Source organism: Callithrix jacchus, chromosome 3 (genome assembly GCF_049354715.1).
Source record: "Callithrix jacchus isolate 240 chromosome 3, calJac240_pri, whole genome shotgun sequence".
In the NCBI taxonomy this organism is placed as follows: domain Eukaryota; kingdom Metazoa; phylum Chordata; class Mammalia; order Primates; family Cebidae; genus Callithrix; species Callithrix jacchus.
The window spans coordinates 130,778,281-130,800,359 of record NC_133504.1 but is presented as its reverse complement, the minus strand read 5'-3'; the positions used below and the strand labels follow the sequence as shown (position 1 = coordinate 130,800,359).

Genomic DNA, 22,079 nt, shown 5'->3' with positions numbered 1-22,079 from the left:
CTTCAGTGGAAATCTTAGAGGCTGACACAGAGTCTAATGACATATTTAAAGTGCTGATGGAAAAAAAACCACAATACACTAGAATAGTATGTCTGACAAAAATGGCCTTCAAAAATGAAGACAAAATACTTTCTCAAAAGAACAAAAGCTGAGATTGTGATAGAAGCACTAAATATAGAAAGATTGCTACCAGCTTATACAAAAACACACTTAAATGGACAACCCAGTATCACTGTGAATCAACCACAGAAAAAAGCCAACAAAATAACCATCAAACAATACCAAAACAGTATCAAATCTAAGCATATTAATAATAGCCTTGAGTGCAAATGGGCTAAATTCCCCCACTTGAAATGTGCAGTATGGCAAGCTAGATAAAAAAGGAAGACAATGATATGCTGTCTTCAAGAGACCCATCTTACATATAAAAACACCCATGGGCTCAAAATAAAGGTGTAGAAAAAAAAATCTACCAAGCAAATGGAAAACAGAAAAAAGAAGGAGTTGTAGTTCTAATTTCAGACAAAACAGACTAAAAACAAAGAACAAATAGGACAGAAAAAGGTATTATATATGGTAAAGAGTTAAATTCAACAAGAAGATTGGATTATCCTAAATAAATATGCACCAAACACAGTAGCACTCAGGTTCAGAAAGCAAGTTTTTGGAAACCTAGAAAAAGACATAGAATCCCAAACAATAAGAGTGGGAGACTTTGACACTCCACTGATAGTCTTAGATATATCATTGAGGCAAAAACTGTACAGATATATTCAGGAGATAAATTCATAATTGGACCAAATTGATATGATAGATCTCTACAGAATTCTCTATCCAAAACAACAAATACATATTTTTCTTATTGCCACAAGGCACATTCTCTAAAATTAATCACATAATTGGACATAAAACAATCCTCAACAAATGAAAAAGAATGTAAAGTATACCAAACACACTCTAAGACCATACTTTAATAAAAATAGAAGTCAAGACTAAGAAAATTGGAGGCACCACATTACCCAACTTCAAACTGTACTGCAGGGCTACAGTACTGAAAATGGCATACTACTTGTACAAAATCAGACACAGACCAATGGAACAGAATAGAGAGCCAAAAATAAGGCTGTACCTAAGATCAGCTGATTTTTTACGAAGCTGACAGAAGCAAGCAATGGGAAAAATACTCCCTGTTCAATACATTGTCCTGGGATAACTGGCTAGCTAAAGGCAGAAGATTTGAAGTTGAAGCTACAGCAATCAACTCAAGATGGATTAAAGACTTAAAGGTAAAACCCAATACTATAAAAACGTTAAAAGATAACATAGGTAATACCATCCCGGACATAGGAATGGATAAAATTTCATGAAAAAGACAACAAAAGCAATTGCACAAAAGCAAAAATTAATAAGAGGGATCCAATTAAACTTAAGAGTTTCTGCACACTAAAAGATACAATCAACAGAGTAAATAGGAAATCTATAAAATGAGAAAAAAATATTTACAAACTATACAAATAGCAAAAGTCTAACATCCATCCATAAGGAACTTAATCAAATTTAAGAAAGAAAAAATAAACACCAAAAAGTTGTCAAAAGACATGAACAGACACTTTTCCAAAGAAGATGAACATTTGGCCAACAAGCATATGATAAAATGCTCAATGCCACTGAACAATAAAGAAATGCAAATCAAAACTTCAATGAGATACCATCTCACACCAGTCAGAATGGCTGTTGTTAAAAAGTCAAAAAAAACAAGCAACCCCAAGGCACATAATCATTAGATTCACCAGGGTTGAAATGAAGGAGAAAATACTAAGGGCAGCCAGAAAGAAAGGTCAGGTTACCCACAAAGGGAAGCCTATCAGACTTACAGCAGATCTCTCAGCAGAAACCATACAAGCCAGAAGAGAGTGGGGGCCAATATTCAACATCCTTAAAGAAAAGAACTTGCAGCCCAGAATTTCATACCCAGCCAAACTAAGCTTCACAACTGAAGGAAAAATAAAATCTTTTATGAGCAAGCAAGTACTCAGAGATTTTATTACCACCAGGCCTGCTTTACAAGAGCTTGTGAAAGAAGCATTACACATAGAAAGGAACAACCAGTATTAGCCTTTCTAAAAATATACCAAAAAGTAAAGAGCATCAACATAATGAAGAATTTACATCAACGAATGGACAAAACAGCCAGTTAACATCAAATGGCAGTAATCCTAAATTTAAATCAACTAAATCCCCCAATCAAAAGATACAGCCAAAACCTAACGGTATGCTACATCCAGACCCATTTCACATGCAAGGATACACAAAGACTCAAAACAAAGGGATGGAGAAAGATTTACCAACCAAATGGGGAGCAAAAATAAATAAATAACTAAAAAGCAGGAGTTGGAATTCTTGCATCTGATAAAATATATTTTAAAACAACAAAGATATAGTGGTAAAAGGATCAATGCAATAATAAAAGCTAACGATCCTAACACCCAGATACATAAGACCTATAAAGAGACTTAGACTCCCTAGACTCCCACACAATAATAGTGGGAGACTTCAACATCAGTATCAGATAGATCAAAAAGACAGAAAATTAATAAGGATATCCAGGACTTGAACTCAGATCCAGAACAAGCAAACTTAATAAACATTTAGAGAGCTCTCCACTTTAAATACACAAAATATACATTCTTGTCAGTACTACATCACACCTACTCATAGGTTTAAATGAAATATTGATCAGCCATTATTAAGCACAATTATTGGCATAAAAGAGGTTTTCAATACTCATTTATAGAATACAGCAACATTCCCATTCTCTCTCCCTCTTTTTCTTCCTCTTTCTTCCTCTCCTTCACTCCTTTTTTTCTTTCCTTCCTTCTCTCCTTTCTTTAAAAAAAAGAAAAAAGAAAAAAAAAGTTATTAGTAGAGCTTTGATTTAAATCTGAAGATCTGGGCCCCAAAGTTAGTAAACACTGTAATGGGTGGTTGTGCTGGACTTCTTTAAAGGAAGGATGGGCTGCTGTTTTTGTGAGATGGCTCAGTTGAAAGGCCTGGGGCTGAATTAACCTCACCAGCCTTAGATATGCATGATTTTGTGTTCCTTGGGTCTCAATCCATGTCTCAATACCATCTTCAGAAGGCTTCCTCTATCGCCTCCCACACTTCTCCTTTCTTCCACCCTCCTCCACCACCAGCTGCCTTCCCAAGGCCCTAGGCCTCCCAGCCAGTCCATGAGGTGAGTGTTTCCTTTAAAGATTTATCCTGCCCCCCAACATCCCTATGCCATTGTCACTGGGAAGGGGAACACTTTCAAGGCCTGCTCAGGCATAGTGTCCTCACCCACTGTCCCAGGAAGGAAATTCTTATCTCCTGACCATATCCAGGGCCTTCAGGCTCTTCTCACATTTCCTGGGTTTGGCATGGGAGTTAAACATTTGAGGAAGTTTCCTGTTTCCTTACTCTTAGACTTGGAATTAGGTGGGCAAGGTTTGTGCATGCCAGTAGTTCCAGCTACAAGAGAGTCTGAGATGGGAGGATCACTTGAACCCAGGAGTTTGCGACCAGCCTGACCAACATAGTGAGACCCCATCTCTAAAAATGTTTTAAATAATTAGCTGGACATGGCGCCACGTACCCATAGTCTCACGCACTCGGGAGGCTGAGGCAGGAGGATCACACACACAAAAAAAAAAGTCAAAAAAACAATGTATGCTGATGGCCAGGCACAGTGGCTCATACCTGTAATCCCAGCACTTTGGGAGGCTGAGGTGGGTGGATCTGAGGGCCAGGAGTTTGAGACTAGCCTGACCAACATGGTGAAATTCCATCTTTACTAAAAATACAAAAAGTATCTGGGTGTAGTGGTGTGCACCTGTAATCCCAGCTACTCAAGAGGCTGAGACAGGAGAATCTCTTGAATTCAGGAGGCGGAGGTTGCAGTGAGCTGGGATCACAGCCTGGGCAACAGAGTGAGACTCTGTCTCAAAATAAATAAATAAATTAATTAATTAATAAAAGATACTGGCTAGGTTGCAAAGTAAAGGGAACACTTATACCCTATTGGTGGACGTGTAAATTAGTTCAACCTGTAGTTTTCTTTTTTCTTGATGTGTCTGTCTGATTTTGGTATCAGGGTAATAACTAACCTTGTGGAGCAGCTGAGGTAGTATAGGGAGGATCAGGCTGTGTGTGAGGCCCTAGAACTCTCAAGACAATATGACCTTTGTCTTCAGCTAGCAGAGTGAGTAGGGAAGGAACATCAGGTGGGGGTACAATTAGGCATGTCTGAACTCAGACTCTTCTTGGGTGGGACTTGCTGCCACCACTGCCGGGGCTGGGGATGTAGTTCCCAGGTCAATGGAGTTATGTTCTGCAGAGGATTATAGCTACCTCTGCTGTGTCATGAAGGTTCTCAGAGAAGCAGAGCAAAATCAGAAGTTACAGGCCTTACCTAAGTTCCACACAACCCAAGAGGCTGGTTTCACTCCCACTGTGCCACCAGCCAACAGCACTGAGTTTGTTTCCTGGCAGTGGGCAAGCAGGGCTGAGAACTTGCCCCAGGCTCCCTGCCTCCTGGCTGAGAAAGCAATCTGGGCTTCTGCTCCTCCCAGCCTGTACATCAGATTCATACCCTCCCCTGAATTCTGGCCAGGAAACTTCATGTTTGGTTGGAATTGTTACAAAGTTCTGCTGGAGGTGTGCTTCTGTCTGTGGCCTTTTTCCAGTTCCTCTGGCAGCCCTCACCATGGACCACTGTGAAACAAATAAGAAATGGCTTCCATGGGGTCCCAGAGCCCACATGGCTTTTTCCTGCTGCTTGCTCTAACCCTTATTTATTTCCTTCGGCTCTCTAAGTTCTCTCAGCTCCAGGAAAGGTCAAATCCTCCTGTTATCTGGATTTTCGGGTTCCCCGATGAGGGTATGTACTCAGGGGTGGACAATCTCCCTTTCCTACTTTCACAGTTTGAGCACTCCCAGTATTTGGGTTGTTCCTGAAGTCCTGCAGGCACAATCCACTTTCTTTAAAGTGTCTGTGTATTTCTGGATTTATTCGTTCGAAAAATTAAACTTGTATCTTACTTAAGTTACTGACGGTTTGGTTTTTTGTTACATGTTGGCAATTCAGCCTTTAAGTGATACAGCAGTGGTATAGATGAGTAAATAATGCCAAAAAGCTCAACATTATTTTCAGGGCTCCCACTCCTTGTACAACTCTGTTCTTTCATTCCTGAGTGTTTTTTGTTTGCACGCTTGCAATATAGCAGCTGGTATTCCAGATATCATATCTTCATCTCTTGCACAAAAAAGAGGAATTTAAATGGAAAAAAAGGCAAAGGTAGAAGCCTTGTATCTGTTCTCCTTTACCACATTTCCAGAAAATCCATCCCACTGACATCTTTTTTAAACTTCAATGGCCCAAGATTTGTCATGTGGGCACATTTATCTACAGAAGAGACATAGAAATGTTTTATTTTAACTGGGCGCATGTTCCATTCAAATAAAATTTATGTTTGTCAGTATGAAGAAGGGGAGTGTGAATTCTGGAGAGGTCATTTAATATTCAGTGTCAAATGGCACTCTCTAATAGACATCAAAATATGCAAAAAAACGTCTTAGTGAGAAATAGTATGTATTAACCATTTGTACATAATCAGCAACTGTTAAGTGGAATACAACAAAAATAAAATATGCAATATTTCTATTTATTAAATTAGTAGAATCAGAGGCACCTACATTTCAAGAAACTATAACCATGCCTTCAGCTCATACTTCTTTACTTTGTATTACAGATTTGCTCTCATACAGTCAGAGATGGTGTCAGAAAGACCCCCTTTTAAATCTGGGTTTTGACACTTTTTATAGTTACTCTTAGCCGAGCAATACAGAGAAGCTTAAGAATGCCTCTGAGGTTTATTTTTCTCACAAAAAAAATCTGGGTGATAAAATCTCCCTAGAAGGGCTACTAAAATTATTTAAAATGACAGCGTCTGTAAGTTTCTGAAAAATATGCCTGACACATTACTATGTTAAGTAAATAGTCACTTTTATTTTAAGCATTACTCCCATAGCAGAGAGAAAAAGATGTTTTTATCTTTCTCAACTTTTGATTTTTTGACTAAAATTTTTTTTTACTGAAAATAAAATATTTGGCTATTACTATTATTAAAAATTGTGAATGAAAATGCATTTTTTATTCTTGATATTTCTTTGTTACATAAAGTCAAGTTCTTACATTAGAATAAAAGCTTAAATTCAGGGTTTTATTGTATATACTCCTTTCGCCAGACAGAAACTAATTAAATACCTGTGATTGAGAGTAAAATATATAAATTATATAACTCATTGGATAATAAAATAACCACAAGTAAGGCCGATTTTAAAAAGTGTCTGCTGTGAGAACAATTTATATTTATGTCTTATATAAATTCTACATGCGTAATTTCAACTTATTTGCCCTTTGTATATCCTCCTTGAAACAAGTAAACAAGTGCTCTCACTGTCAGAGAGTAAAAACAAAAGCATCTTTGAATAATGCAAGAAATATTTATATTCTAATGACCTTAATTTTGTATAAAGGGTTGCATAATATATTAGTAGAGAGATAATATATATCTGCTTCTTATATTTAAATATTTTTTAAAGTTTTTAATTACATCATAAAAATCTAACCTCACTGAACAAACACCGATAAAAATAGGTTTATGGAGTAGAAAGAGTAAACACAACCTTTCCTAATAGAGTAAGAGAGTCAGCAATCTTTGAAAACTTATTTATCCTCCTGGACTCAAGGGATGCTCAGATAATTGAAAAAGAACATAATAATACTGAGTTTCTAATGGCTCAGCAATGCTGCATACATGAAAACACTGAAACTGTAGTTAAATAATTACAGTACATGGCTTAGTGAGCATAAACATAATGGTACTGCTCTACATCTTTTAAACATTATTTTATTGTTCAACACCTATGTAACAATCCTGCAAGATCTGCACATATACCCCAGAACTTAAAGTATAATAAAAAATAAATAATTAAAAGTATAACGTTTTTTATTACAATTTTATGCAAAATAATGGAGATTTCTATGTAAAATTTGGGATTATAATTCACCATTTAATTTATATATTTGCCTACTGCCATCAAATCAAGCTAATCAATTTAGCTTCTGACAAGATAAACTATTTTCTATATTCTTACATAACCCCTTTCCTGCTGAAATGCATTTTAATATATGAATTATGTTAATTGAAATCCAGGCGATTCATCACAAGAGATCCCTGAATACTTGCTAGCTTTGTTTACATTCTCCAGCTAAACAAGAAGTTTATTTTTGGGAAATTATTTCTAACCATGGTGACATTTTCATTTCAAATGCTTCAAGTGTTTTTTGTTATGATTTCCGTTCTTTTGCATTTGCTGAGGAGTGATTTACTTCCAATTATGTGGTCAATTTTAGAGTAAGTGTGATGTGGTACTGCAAATAATGTATATCCTGTGAATTTGGGGTGGAGAGTTCTGTAGATGTCTATTTGGTCTGCTTAGTCCAGATTTGCATTCAAGTCCTGGATATCCTTGCTGATACTCTGTCTCATTGATCTGTCGAATATTGACAATAGAGTGTTAAAGTCTCCCACTATTATTGTGCAGGAGTCTAAGTTTCTTTGTAGGTCGTTAAGAACTTGCTTTATGTATCTGGGTGTTCCTGCATTGGGTGCATATGTATTTGGGATAGTTAGCTCTCCTTGCTGCATTGACCCTTTTGCCATCATGTAATGCACTTCTTTGTCTCTTTTGATCTTTAATGGTTCAAAGCCCATTTTATCAGAGACTAGCATTGCAATCCCTGATTTTTTTTTTCTCTCTCTCCATTTGCTTGGTAAATCTTCTATCCCTTTATTTTGAGTCTATGTGTGTTTTTGCACATGACATGGGTCTCCTGAATACAGCACTCTGATGGGTCTTGATTTTTTATCCAATATGCAAGTCTGTGTCATTTGATTTGAACATTTAGACCATTTAGATTTAACATTAATATTGTTATGTTTGAAATTGATTTTCACATTTTGTTACTGGTTGGTTTTGCCTGTTAGTTGATGCAGTTTCTTCATTGTGTCATCTGTCTTTACAATTTGATACATTTTTGCAGTGACTTGTACTCATTGTTCCTTTCCATGTTTAGTGCTTCCTTCAGGAGCTCTTGTAAGGCAGGTCTGGTGGTGATGAAATCTCTCAGCAATTGCTTGTCTGTAAATGATTTTATTTCTCTTTTACTTACAAAGCTTAGTGTGACTGGATATGAAATTCTGGGTCGAAAGTTCTTTTCTTCAAGGATGTCTACTATTGGCCCCCACTCTCTTCTGGCTTGTAGGGTTTCTGCAGAGACATCTGCTGTGAGTCTAATGGGCTTTCCTTTGTGGGTGACCCAACCTTTGTCTCAGGCTGCTCTTAGCATTTTTTCCTTCATTTCAACACTGGTGAATCTGATGATTATGTGCTCTTCCTGAGAAGTATCTTTGTGGTGTTTTCTGTATTTCCTCTATTTGGATATTGGCCTGCTTTTCTAGGTTGGGGAAGTTTTCCTTGATAATATCCTGAAGCGTATTTTCCAGCTTAGATTCATTCTCCCCATCACATTCAGGAACACCAATCAAGTGTAGATCGGGTCTTTTCACATAATCCCATATTTCTTGGAGGCTTTGTTCATTACTTTTCACTCTTTTTTTCTGTAATCTTGCCCTCTCATTTTATTTAATTGAGTTGATCTTCAGTCTCTGATATCCTTTCTTCTGCTTGATTGGTTTGACTATTGAAACTTGTGTATGCTTTGTGAAGTTCTTGTACTATGTTTTTTAGCTCCATTAAGTATTTTATGTTCTAACCTTTTTTCAAGGTTTTTAGTTTCTTTGCATTTAGCTCAGAGAAGTTTGTTATTACCCACCTTCTGAAGCCTGTTTCTGTCAATTTGTCAAAGTCATTCGTTATCCTGTTTTACTCCCTTGCTGGTGAGGAGTTGTGGTCCCTTGGTGGAGAGGGGTTCTGGTCTTTGACAATTTCGTCCTTTTTGAACTTGTTTCAGCCCATCTTCATGAATTTATCTACCTTTGGTCTTTGAATTTGGTGATTTTGGATTTGATCTCTGAGTGGACATCCTTTCTGTTGAAGTTGAAGCTATTTCTCCTGTATGGGGTATTGTTTTGGTTATGCAGTTGTCAGGAAGCCACCTGATGAGGTAGTCTGTGACTTGTCTGCCTGAAGAGGAACTGCTGAGCTGCCTTGAGCTCAACCAGGCCTCTGGGTAGTCTTCTCTGGGTTTTGTTTACATAGGTGAGGTCAGATGCACCTTCGCTATTTTGGGCATCCTTCCTTCTGCTGAGCTCAATCATCCTGGGTCAAGTTCAAACTGATGTGCTGTTTGCAAAACTCTAGTGAGAGGGCCTCAGTTTCCTGAACTTTGTGGGGTGGGACCTGCCAAGCCGTATCACCTGTTTTCCTGCTTTCACCTCTCCCTGTTTCTGGAGGACAGGTAGTTCCATCCCTCCAAGCTTCAAGTTAGCCCTCTTTGGGCTATTCCCACTTTCCAAAAGGACCCATTGGAATCAACCTGGTACCTCATTTGGAAATGTGGAGATTGTTCAACTTCTGGGTCTCTCTCACTGGGTACTGCTCTCTGGAGTTGTACTTATTTAGCTATCTTGGTGGAAGTCCCCCTGAAGTGCTTTTTAATGGAATTATTTAAAAAATAATTCACTAGCATCTAAATATAAGAAAAGATGAAGATCTTTGAGAATGCTACCTACACAAAAAAATAAAGAACCAGTAGGAAAAAGACATAAAATTATGAATAGGTAAGTGGTAAAAATGTGGAAGCAGAAAAGAAAAATACCTAGAGAAGATCTATGTCTATGGGTGATAAGGAAGGAAAGTAAATATAGAAGAAAGTGAGTAAACACAGACACCTACAGGTAAATTAACAGTAATACCGCTCTATTGGATAAGGCTTCAGAGAATGAAGTTGGTCACTATGTATGGAGTTAGGAGAAATTTAGAATGAAGCAAATTATGCAGAATTGTATATGAATATGTCATTAGTGAACTTTATGAGGCTGCTTTTGGTAAATGACAGTATAGTGTACACCAGTGAACTTTATACACACTATATATATAGTACACAATATGGTGTATACCAGTGAACTTTACATATATGTGAATCTCTGAATTTGTATATATATATATATTTGCATATACATATTTGTAGAACTATATATTTATATGTAAATATATATATTTCTGTTATATATATACACAGATATATATGTCCTTTCTGTTATATATATATGAATATATATATTCTGTTTTATTTATATTTATATATATATAAAACAGAAAGGACATATTTTCTGTTGAAGTTAAAGCTATTTCTCCTGTATGGGGCGTTGTTTTTTTTTTTTTTTTTGGTCATGCAGTTGGCAGGAAGCCACTTGAGGCAGTCTGTCACTTGTCTGCCTGCAGAGGTGCTGCTGGGCTGCCTCGGGCTCAGCCATTTTTATATACATATAATTTTATATTAAATTATATATTATCAATATATAAATATAATATTATATATAATATTTCATAATATAATTACTATATTATATATAATATGTTTTTATATATGTAAAGTTCACTGGTATATACTATATAGTAATTGATATTTATACTATATTATCATTTATGTTTATGTATAGTTTATATATATATAGTGTATATAATATACTATATTGTCATTCATATATATAAATATATGAATAGATCTGCTCTACTGATTTATTTACATATATATATTAGCTTCCTGTTGGAAGAGTCCTAGAGATGATAATAGAAAATGAAAGCTCAAAAGAAAAGTTGAAGATGTTGGGTGGTGACAACTGCTGTAGAGAGATATTAAAAAACACTTTTTACCCAGATGAAAAAGAACTGGGAATGTTTATCTGCTCATCTTAGAGCTTTTCTCTTTTGACGTTGTGTGATGGTTGCATGGTTACATTCATTTGCTTGCTAATTCACCTGGGATAATGGCCTCCAGCTGCATCCATGTTGCTTCAAAGGAGATAATTTTATCCTTTTGTGGCTGTATGGTATTTCATGCTGTGTATGTACCATTTTTCTTTATCCAATCCACTGTTGTGGGCACCTAATTTGATTCCATGATTTTGCCATTGTGAATAGTGCATGTGTCTTTATGGTTGAACAATTCATATTCCTTTGAGTATATGCCCAGTAATGGGATTGCTAGGTTGAATTGTAGTTCAATGTTAGGTTCTTTGGCAAATCTCCAAACTGCTTAACACAGTGGCTGAACAAATTTACATTCCCACCAGCAGTGTATAATAATTTTCCTTTTCTCTGCAGCCTCACCAGCATACATTGTTTTGAGATACAATGATGGTATCTCATTGTAGTTTTGATTTGCATTTATCTGATGCTCAGTGATGTGAGGCCTTTTTTCATGTGTTTCTGAAAGTTTGTCTGTCTTGTGAGAAGTTTCTGTTCTTGTCCTTTGCCTATTTTTTAATTGGGTTGTTTTTTGCTTGTTGATTTGTGTAAGTTGCTTGTAGATTCTGGATATCTGACCTTTGTTGGGTGCAATGTTGGTGGGGTTTTTTCTTCCATTTTGTAGGTTCTTTACTCCATTGATAGTTTCTTCTGCTTTGCAGAAGCACTTTATTTTAATTTGGTACCACTTGCATATTTTTGCATTTTTTGTTTTGCAATTGCTTTTGAGGACTAGTCATAAATTATTTCCCAAGAACAATGCCCAGAATGATGTTCTCTATGTTTTCTTCTAGGACTCTTATACTTGAGGTTATTCATTTAGATCTTTAATCCATCTTGAGTTATTTTTGGATATGGTGAAATATAGAAGTTCAGTTGCCTTCTTCTACATATGGCCAGCCCGTTCTCACAGTACCATTTATTAAGTAGGAAGTCCTTTGTTTCCCCATTGCTTATTTTTGTTCACTTTATCAAAGAGATGGCTGTAGCTGTGTGACTTCAATTTTGTGTTCTATATTTTGCTCCACTGATCTATTCATCTGTTTTGTACCAGTACAATGCTGTTTTGATTACTGTAGCCTTATAGTATAGTTTCAAGCTTGGTTATGTGATGCCTTCAGCATTTTTTTTTTCCTTAGGATTGCTATGTCTATTTGGGCTCTTTCTTGGTTCCACATAAATTTTAAACATTTTTTCTAGGTCTGTGGAAGGTATAACATTGAACTGTAAATTGGTTGAGACAGTGTGGCTATTTTGGCAATTTTGATTCTTCCAATTCACGAGCATGCAATATATATTCATTTATCTGTGTCATCTATGATTTCTTTCATTAGTATTTTAAAATACTTGTATAGATATTTTACCTTTTTGTTTAGATGTATTTATATAGGATTTTATTTTTAGATTATGGTAAATGGGATTGCATTCTGGATTTGGCTCTCAGCTTAAGCATTATGGTGTACAGAAATGCTACACATTTTTCTGTACATTGATTTTGTATTCTGAAACTTAAGTGAGGTCATTTATCAGTTCGAGGAGTCTTTAAACAGAATCTTTTGGGTGTTCTCACAATAGAATCATATCAATAGTGAAGAGAGATAGTCTGACTTCTTTTCCTATTTGGATATCTTTTATGTCTTTCTCTGACCTGATTGCTCTGGCAAGGGATTTTAATGCCATGTTGGACATCCTTGCAGTTCTCAAGGGGAATGCTTCTAGTTTTAGTCTATTCAGTATGACATTGGCTGTAGGCTTTTCCTAGTGGCCCTTGTTATTTTTAGGTATGTTGCTTTGACACCTAGTTTCTTGAGGATTTTATTTTTAATCATAAAGGAATGTTGCATTTTATCTAAAGCTTTCTGTTTATCTAGCAAGATAATCATATCACTTTGCTTTTAATTCTGTTTATATGGTGAATCATATTAATTGATTTAATGCCAACGTTGTTTTACCAACGTTGATTATGTTCTACTAATGTTGCATCTCAGGAATGAGGCCTACTTGATTACAATGAATTAACTTTCTGATGTATTGCCAAATTCATGTTGCTAGTATTATGTTGAGAATTTTTGTGTCTATGTTAATCAGGGTTGTTGGTCTATAGTTTTGTTTTTTCATTGTATTTTTGCCAGAGTTTTGTATCAGGGTGATGCTGAATTCCTAAAATGAGTTAGGAAGGAGTCCCTCTTCCTCAATTTTTTTGGAGTAGTTTCAGCAGAATTGATACCAGCTTTTCTTTGTATGTCTGATGGATTTTGTCTGATAATCCATCTTATCCAGAGATTTTTTTTTTTTTTTTACCATTGGTAATTTTCTTTTACTACTAATTAAATTTTGTAACTCAGTATTTGTCTTTTCAGGGTTTTAATTTCTTCCTGATACAATTAGGAGGTTGTTTGCTTCCAAAAATTTATCAATTTCCTATAGATATTCTAGTTTCTGTGTGTAGAGGTGCTCATAATAGTTCCTGAGGATATTTTATATTTCTGTGGGATTTGTTGGAATGTCACTTTTATCATTTCTGATAGTGCCTATTTGGAAATTTTTTATGTCAATCTAGCTAACAGTCTATTGCTCTTGTTTATCTTTTTTTTTTTAAATAACTTTTGGTTTTGTTGACTCTGTGAATAGCTGATGTCAATTTTGCTCAGTTCTGCTCTCATTTTAGTTACTTCTTTTATTAGCTTTGGGATCAGTTCATTATTTTGTTTAACTTGTTCTAAGTGGATGTTAGGTCATTAATTTCAGATCTTTCTAATTTTTTGAGGTAGGTGTTCCGTGCTATAAACATTTCTCTTAACACTGCTTCTGTGGCATACTAGAAATCTTAGGTTACTGTGTCTCTGTTTTTATTTATTTCAGTGAATTTTCTGATTTCTGCCTTAATTTTGTTTATCCAAGAGTCATGCAAGAGCAAATAGTTTAATTACCACTTAATTGTTCAATTTTGACGGATCTTCTTGGTATTGATTTCTATTTTTATTTCATGGTGGTCCAAGGGTACAGATGGTATAATCTTGATTTTTAAAAATGTGTCGAGACTTGCTTTCTGGTATGGGGTCAATCTTAGATTATTTTCCATGTGCAGATAAAAAGAATACATATTTCGTGTTCTGTAGATTTCTTTTAGGTCCAATTGGTCAACTGTAAAAGTTAAGTTCAAAATGTATTAGTTTTTCTACCTCTATGATCTAACTGTCAGTGGGAGGGTGAAGTCCTATACTATGATTGAATAAGCCTTTTTGTAGTTCTAGAAGTATTTGTTTTATGACAGGTGGGGTGCTCTAAGGCTAGATGCATATACATTTAGGATACTTAAGTCTTCATGCTGAATTGAAACTTTTAACATAATATAATGTTCTTCATTTGTCCTGTTTTACTCTTATTGGTATAAAGTATGCTTGTTATAACAAGAGTGACCCCTGCATTTTTTTTTTCTGTTCGTGTTGTAGATTTGTCTTCAACCTTTCCATTGAGCCCATGGCTGTCTTTATATATGAGATGAGTCACTTGAAGACAGATGGGTCTTTGTTTTTATCCAATGTGCCAGCCTGTGCTTTTTAAGTATGGCATGTAAACCATTTACATTTACAGTTAATGACTAAGGTTTTGATTCTGTCATGAAGGTATAAGCTGATTGCTTTGTAGTTTCTATTGTGTGATTGCTTTATAGGGTTTGTGAGTTGTGTATCTAGATGTGTTTTTATGTTAGCATGCATTGTTTTTTCATTTCCATGTTTAGAATTCCCTTAAGGATCTCTTATAAGGCTGGTCTAGTGTTAACAAATCTCCATATTGCTTGCTTGTATGGAAAATATTTTATTTTTTCTTTACCCTTGAAGCTTATTTTGGAGAAACACCCTCTATTTTTCCTATTCAATCTTGCTCAAACCCCAACACTTACTTCATGGATCAGGAACCCCTCACATGTACTTTCTAAACTGTAAACCCAAGACCCTTTACTATAGCCTCTATAGTCACTGAGCCAATTTGTTTAATTCCTTATAATGAGTCTTTATATACCAGTCTGTATATATATGTGTTTCTCTGGAGAACCAAGATTAATATTAATTTTGCTATTGAGAATGACTCTAGAGGAAGAGAACTTTAAAGATGAGTTGTCTGAATTGGTTCTGGGATTACTGGAATTGGAGCTCTAATCTGATTAGATTTTAAGATGCTAACAACTCCAATTCCAGTGGTAAAGAAAGCACTGATAGTCCATGGTATGATCTGGCAATAGAGGTAAGCAAAATATCTGTACTAGATACATTCAAATACACATAAAAAGCAAAGAGCTTGATGACTTTTGATGCAATACTTTCAAACATCTTTGGAAAAGTAATGAATATAATGAGGTTGGATGATTATTCTTAATGTTGCTGGACAAAGTGGTGAAAGAAAAGGATGAGCTCAGGGTTTTAATTCCCAGTTCCAGCACTGCATAAATGAACTGAATGTTTCCACGTGTGCTTGTTAGCTGTGGATCTAAGACTGCTGAAAGTCAAATTCAGGACCCCATCCTACAACTGCCTGAATTACAATACAAGTTGAACTCTCAGCCTTATAGGTTATCTACTGTCTAAGTGAAGGCATTCATTAGAAAAATAAGGGGATCCTGTAAGTTGGAATGGGGATGTGTGAGAAAACCCTGATGAACTAGGGACATTGAGCTCCTAAATTCTGATGAGTCCTCTTTACCAGTGAAGCAATATCCACATCCCTAGTGGAAGTAGCCTTTTCACTCCTATTGAAGGGTAATCACCCTACCATTCCCAAGGAAACTGTAATAAACTCCTTTGAGGCAGTTGCCATGCAAGATAATTCTGACTCTCCCCAGGATTTGCCTCTACCATCCTTTGTGCTTTTAGACCTATATAACTTGACTGAAGTAAAGGCATGCGCCTAAAGCTGAGGTACAAAGAGTTCACTGACCTTTTAGGAATTACAAAAGGCAGTAACTCCAGGATACTCAAAATACCACCATGTCCACCAGTCAGAGTATAGACTAATGGAGGTTAGATAGGGTCCATCTCACACAGTGGGTCCACAAACCTATCCTGTGGTTATATCCTTAGTTTCAAAATGCATAATTAGAGTGGACCTACTTAGTATCTATATTGGTTTCCTTATCTATGGAATAAATAATATTGTAGTAATAAAAGTCAAGTGGAAGCCACTAAAACAGCCTTTACCTAGTAAAATAGTGAAAAAAAAGGAAATCTGCATTCCTTGAGAGATTGCCAAGATTAGCGCCATCATGAAATATCTGAAAGATGCAGGGATATATATTCCCACTGTATCCCCACTCAATTCTCCTATTTGGCCCATGCAGAAGTAAGATAAACCTTGGAGAATGATGGTGGATTATTGCAAGCTTAACCAAGTGATTACTTCAATTGCTGCTACTATACCAGGTGTAGTTTTATTGCTTAAACAAATTAACACATCCCCTGGTATCTGGTTTGTAGCTATTAAGGTAGCAAATGCTTTTTCTTGATATCTGTTAATAAACACCAAATGCTATTTTCTTACAGCTGGAAAGGCCAGTAGCACACCTTCACTGCACTACCTCAGGATATAGCAACTATCCAGAACTGTTTAATACTTTATTTGGAAGGAATCATAGTCACCTTTATTTTTCAAACAATATTACACTGGTAAAGACCTAATGAGAAAGACATAGCAACTACTCCAGATTTATTGGTAAGAGACTTGTGTATCAGATGGTGAAAAACAAATCCAAAACAATTCAGGGGCCATTTACCTTAGTGAAATATTCAGGAGTCCAGTGGTAAGAGGAGATCCAAGTATCCCTTCTAAGGTAAAGGATGAGTTGTTGTATCTGGCCTCATCTACAAACAACAAATAAAGAGGCACAACACCTGTTGAGCTTCATTGGATCTTATAAGCAACTTACTTTTTATCCGGGGTTTTCACTCCTGCCCCTTTATGTAGTTACCCAAAAAGCTGTTAGTTTGGGGATGCAGAACAAAATAAGTCTCTGTAACAGGTCCAGTCTTCTGTGCAATCTGCCATGCTTCTTGGCTATATGACACAGAAGATCCAATGGTGCTTGCATGTCAGTGGCAGATAAGGATGTCATTTGGACCTTTTAGTAGACTCCCATAGGCTAATCACAGCACAGGCTCTAAAAATTTTAGACCAAAGCCCTATCATCTTATCCAGGTAAATGCTTACTCTCCTTTGTAAAACAGCGCTTATCCTCCTACTGGATCTCGGTATAATCTGAGTGCCTAACCATAAGCCACCAGGCTAGAGCTTCCTGTCATGAACTGGGTGTTATTTGATCCTCCAAGCTACAAAATTGAGCATACACATCGGTATTCTATCATCAAGTAGAAGCTCTCTCTATATATAATTATAACAAGTAAGAACCTGAACCACACATGTAAGTTACATGAGGAAGTGTTCCAAATGTCCAATGGCTTCCACCTCTGCTATACTTCCTTCTCTCTCCCAGCTTTGGTTCTGCACAATATGCAGGCACCACCCAAAAGTGAACAGCTACATCACTATAGCCCCTTTCTGAAACATCCCTGGAGGACAGCAGTGAAAGGAAATCTTCTCAATGGGAGGAACTTTAAGCAGTACACCTGATTGTTTACTTTGTTTGGTAGAAGAAATGGCCAGACTAGCCATTACATACTGATTCATGAGCCATGGCCTATGGCTTGGCTGGATGGTCAGGGATGTGAAAGGAACATAATGGTAAAATTGGTGATGAGGAAATGTGAAGAAGAGATATGTGGATAAAATTCTAAGAATGGGCAAAAAATATAAAAATATTTGTGTCCCATGTGAATTCTTACCAAAGAGGGACATCAGCAGAGGACGATTTTAATGATCAAGTTGATAAGATGACCCAGTCTGTGAATAGCAGTCAGCCTCTTTTTTAGCCATTGCTGTCATTAGCCAGTGGGTTCATGGACAAAATGGATATTGTGACCATGGTGATTTTCCAAGGGGTCAGCAACATGGATTATTCACTCGCCAAGATTTTGGTCATTGCTGAGTGACTAATCTGCCAGCAGCAGGAACCAACATTGAATCCCCATATGGTATAATTCCTGGAGGTGATCAGGTAGATTAATTATATTGGTTAATTATGTTAGACCACTTCCATCATGAAAGGAGCAGTGTTTCGTTATTACTGAAATAGATATTCACTTTGGATATGGATTTGCCTTTTCTGCACACAAGGCTGTATCAAAAGTACCATCAATGGACTTACAGAATTCCTTATCCACCACCATGATATTTCACACAGCATTGCTTCTGACCAAAGAACTTCCTTCACATCCAAAATAATGCAACCATAAGCCAATGCCCACGAAATCTACTGATCTTACTTTTGTTATTTTGGAGCAATCTTACTGATTGTTCCAAACAAACCTGAAGCAGCCAGTCTAACAGAAACAATAAAAATGGACTTTTGAAGACCCAGTTACAGCACTAGCTAGGTGGCAATACCTGGGAGGGCTGTGGCAAGGTTCTCCTGTGTATGCTCTAAATCAGTTTTCAATATGTGGTGTTATTTTTCCCATAGCCAAAATCTACAGGCCCAGAAGTTAAGTGGTGGAATTAGAAACAAAACCAATTACACTTACTCCTAGTGACTCATTGGCAAAATTTTTGCTTTTGGTTCCCATGACCTTATGCTTCACTGACCTACAGGTCTTAGTTCAAGAGGGAGTGATGTTTTCACCAGGAGACACGGCAAGGATTCCATTGAATTGGAATTAAGACTGCCACCTGGCCACTTTGCACTACTTATACCACTGAGTCAACAGGTAAAAGGGGGAGTTATGATGTTCCCTGAGTTGACTAAGCCTGGCTACCAAGGGAAAATGAATGCTATTCTACAACGTAGGTAAAGAAGAATATGTTTGGAAAACAGATCATTTAGGATGTTTCTTAGTATTACCATAAATGTCAAAAGAAAACTACAACAATCCAATCCAGGCAGGACTATCCAAAATTAAGGCTTGGGTCATCTCACCAAGTAAAATTCCATTACCCACTGAGTTGCTTGCTGAAGGCAAAGAGAATACAGAATGAATTAAAAAAATAAGGTAATTATGAATACCAGCTTAGAACATATATATATACATACATATGTATGATTTGGTTGGGCTCTGTGTTCCTACTCAAATCTCATCTCAAATTGTAATTCCCATGTGTGCAAGGAGGGAATTGGTGGGAGGTGATTGGATCATGGGAGCAGTTTCCCGGTGCTGTTCTCATGGGAGTGAGTTCTCATGAGATCTGATGGTTTAAAAGTGGCACTTCCCCCTTTTCTCTTTCTCTCTCTCCTGCAGCTATGTAAAATGTGCCCTACTTCCCCTTCATCTTTCTCCAAGATTGTAAGTTTCCTGAGGCCTCTTCAGCCATGTGGAACTGTGGGTCAATGAAACCTCTTTCTTTTATAAATTACCCAGTTTAAGGTATTCTTATAGCAGTGTGAAAAATGACTAACACATGTATATATGGAGAAATTCACCTTTCTTTCTCCTGTCTTTCACTATTTTATTATGTAACATGTTAATTTTATATTCCAGTATTTTAGTATTGTTATTTTAATGCAGGAGTACTTAAGTTATGAAATATCAAAGATAAGAATAAGCATCACTCCTCTTCTGGAGAAGAGATTAGAGCACGTCCTGTTGTATGCAGGACAGATGTATCATGTTAGGCAAAATTATAATCCTGTTTTGTCTTTATTTGCAGATTAAGTATGGTTTATAAAGATGTGTATGGGTGACAAGTTGACAAGGGGTGGACATGTAATGTATATTGTGATGTGGCAACATGACAGGCCACAAGGTGCCCAGATATTTGGTGAAACATTATTGTAGCATGCCTGTGAGGATGTTCTAGATAAGATTAACATTTGAATCTGTAGATTGAGTAAGGCATATTGCCCTTCCCCAGGTGGGTGGGCCTCATCTAGTCCACTGAATGACCAAATAGAATTCAAAGGCAGAGTAATAGAGAATGTGCTTTCTCTGTCTGATGGTCTTCAAGGTGACACATCTATGTTTTGCTGCCTTCAGACCTGGACTGGAAGTATATCATCAGCTTTCCTAGGTCAGACAGCAAATCCTAGAACTCAGCCTCCATAACCACATGAGCCAATCTCTTAGAATAAACTTCTCTCCTCCTCCCTGCCCCCTCTGTATATGTATGTGTATATGCATGTGTGTGTGTCTACATATATGTGTGTGTGTCTAGATATATATCTGTGTGTACGTATATGCATGTATCTGCATACACACACACACACACACACACACCTTCTATTAATTCTCTTTTTCTAGAGAACCTAATATGGACACTCAATGGTAGAAATTACATTTTTTAAGCACATTACAATTGTAAAGTTATATCTTAATTTATAAATACTATTCTGAGAACATAAAAATAAACCATATTCCTCAAGTAAAGCAATAAATCATATTTGAACTATAAACATAAATAATAATAGAATATGTTTGGCTAAATTAATCTTTTGTATATATATGCATGTATATGTGTATGTACATACACACACATATATACCTTCACATACATATGCATATATATTCTAATTTTAATCATGGTTAGAAATAGTTGGTTATTTTACTGGTAGAAATGTTTAATCTTAAATTGCAGGGTTGATAATTTGAAGAAAGCATATTTGCCTGATAAATTAGATCTAGTTCTAGTGTGTCTTAACTTTATAACCTGATTAATTCACTTAACTAAAGAAACTCTAGATTTACCACTTTCTAAAGCTGAATTAATAAGATAGTCTTTAAAGCATAGTTTATATATTAATTGCATCATATTCTCAGAGGTTTTGCTTTAAAAATTCTCAAAAAATTGCAGTATGTATTTAGTGTTGCCCTTGTATTTAGAAACAGAATCAATGTATGTAAATTTTTTAAACCACAAAGTAAGCTTTTTCAACCATTCATTTGAGAGAAGGCTTCAAAAGTGATGACAGATCATACTGCCTTTTATATTTATTGGAAATAAAGTTGGAGCCTATATTAAATGCACTTAATGTCATTAATGCATGCATAGCACTTTTTTCAATATGTCACATATAATTTTTGTGTAGTGGATGATATATGTAGTGACTAAAAATATAAACCACCTGTTCAGACTTTCACTGCTGAGAGTACTGCATTGTTTAGCTTTTTCTACAGTGTGCTGTGTGTGTCAATATTGATTTCAGAAGAAGTAATAAAGGATCCTGTCAAAATAAAATTAAAACCTAAGGCAATTTACTTTGCTGAAGGGGGTCAGCTTTAATAACCATCACCATCTTACCAGAACCGCTGTGAAATTTCATTAACACTGTACTCCAGTCACATATCAGCTAGGTTTACAATTACTACTTGATTATATGTCTGTATAGATCGTTAGGCACAAGCCTCCTTTTTGTGCCCTGTATCATTTGCTGGATGGGGTTTCTTTTCAATTCAGTGAAAATTCTATTCAAAAACAGAAAATGATAATAAAGAAAAGGTTGGTCCTGGAACTGTCTCTCAACTCTGTACAAAATTTCTAAAGAAATAGCAATTTCAGAATATTTGGTGTTTTAATCTATTAAAATTCTTAAGTTTGGTATCCACTTAAGATCAAAACCAGAGTAATTTTATATATAAAGAAAAAAATATTTAATTGTTTAGGAGATTTAGGGACAATTTACTAGAAAGAAAATGTAACTGGATTTATTCCTTTCTCTAAGAGAAGGAAAATTCTTTGCTCCATGTATTACTTATTGATACAATTGATATTTATGGATAAATGTCATTTGGCCCACCCAATATATGAATAATGAACCTGAATGTCTGTAGAAACTCCATAGGCATTAAAATATAAATATGTGAGCATTTTCATCCAGTAGGTATGTTTTTATGTAATTCTTTTCAACTATGGAGTGGAAATTTTTATCTTGAAATTTTTTGTAACTTTTTATTTTTTTTTTTTGATTCAGCAAATAATCATTGTTTTGCATGGTGTTCAATGCAAAT

The 22,079-nt window shown here is 35.9% G+C and overlaps 1 long non-coding RNA gene across 8 annotated transcripts in view; it reads right to left on the bottom strand.

The window, feature by feature from the left end:
• Nucleotides 1-22,079, bottom strand: part of LOC128931612 (uncharacterized) — a 522,921-nt gene that overhangs the window by 74,095 nt on the left and 426,747 nt on the right. For 4 of the 8 annotated variants that reach the window (XR_013533457.1, XR_013533456.1, XR_013533460.1 and 1 more), the window contains one exon: nucleotides 16,802-16,889. The exons of 3 other annotated variants lie outside the window; for them this stretch is intronic. This is a non-coding gene — a long non-coding RNA (uncharacterized LOC128931612). Of the gene's footprint in view, nucleotides 1-1,584; nucleotides 2,887-16,801; nucleotides 16,890-22,079 lie in introns of those variants that run through there. One more of the 8 variants, XR_013533464.1, reaches the window with a different exon arrangement.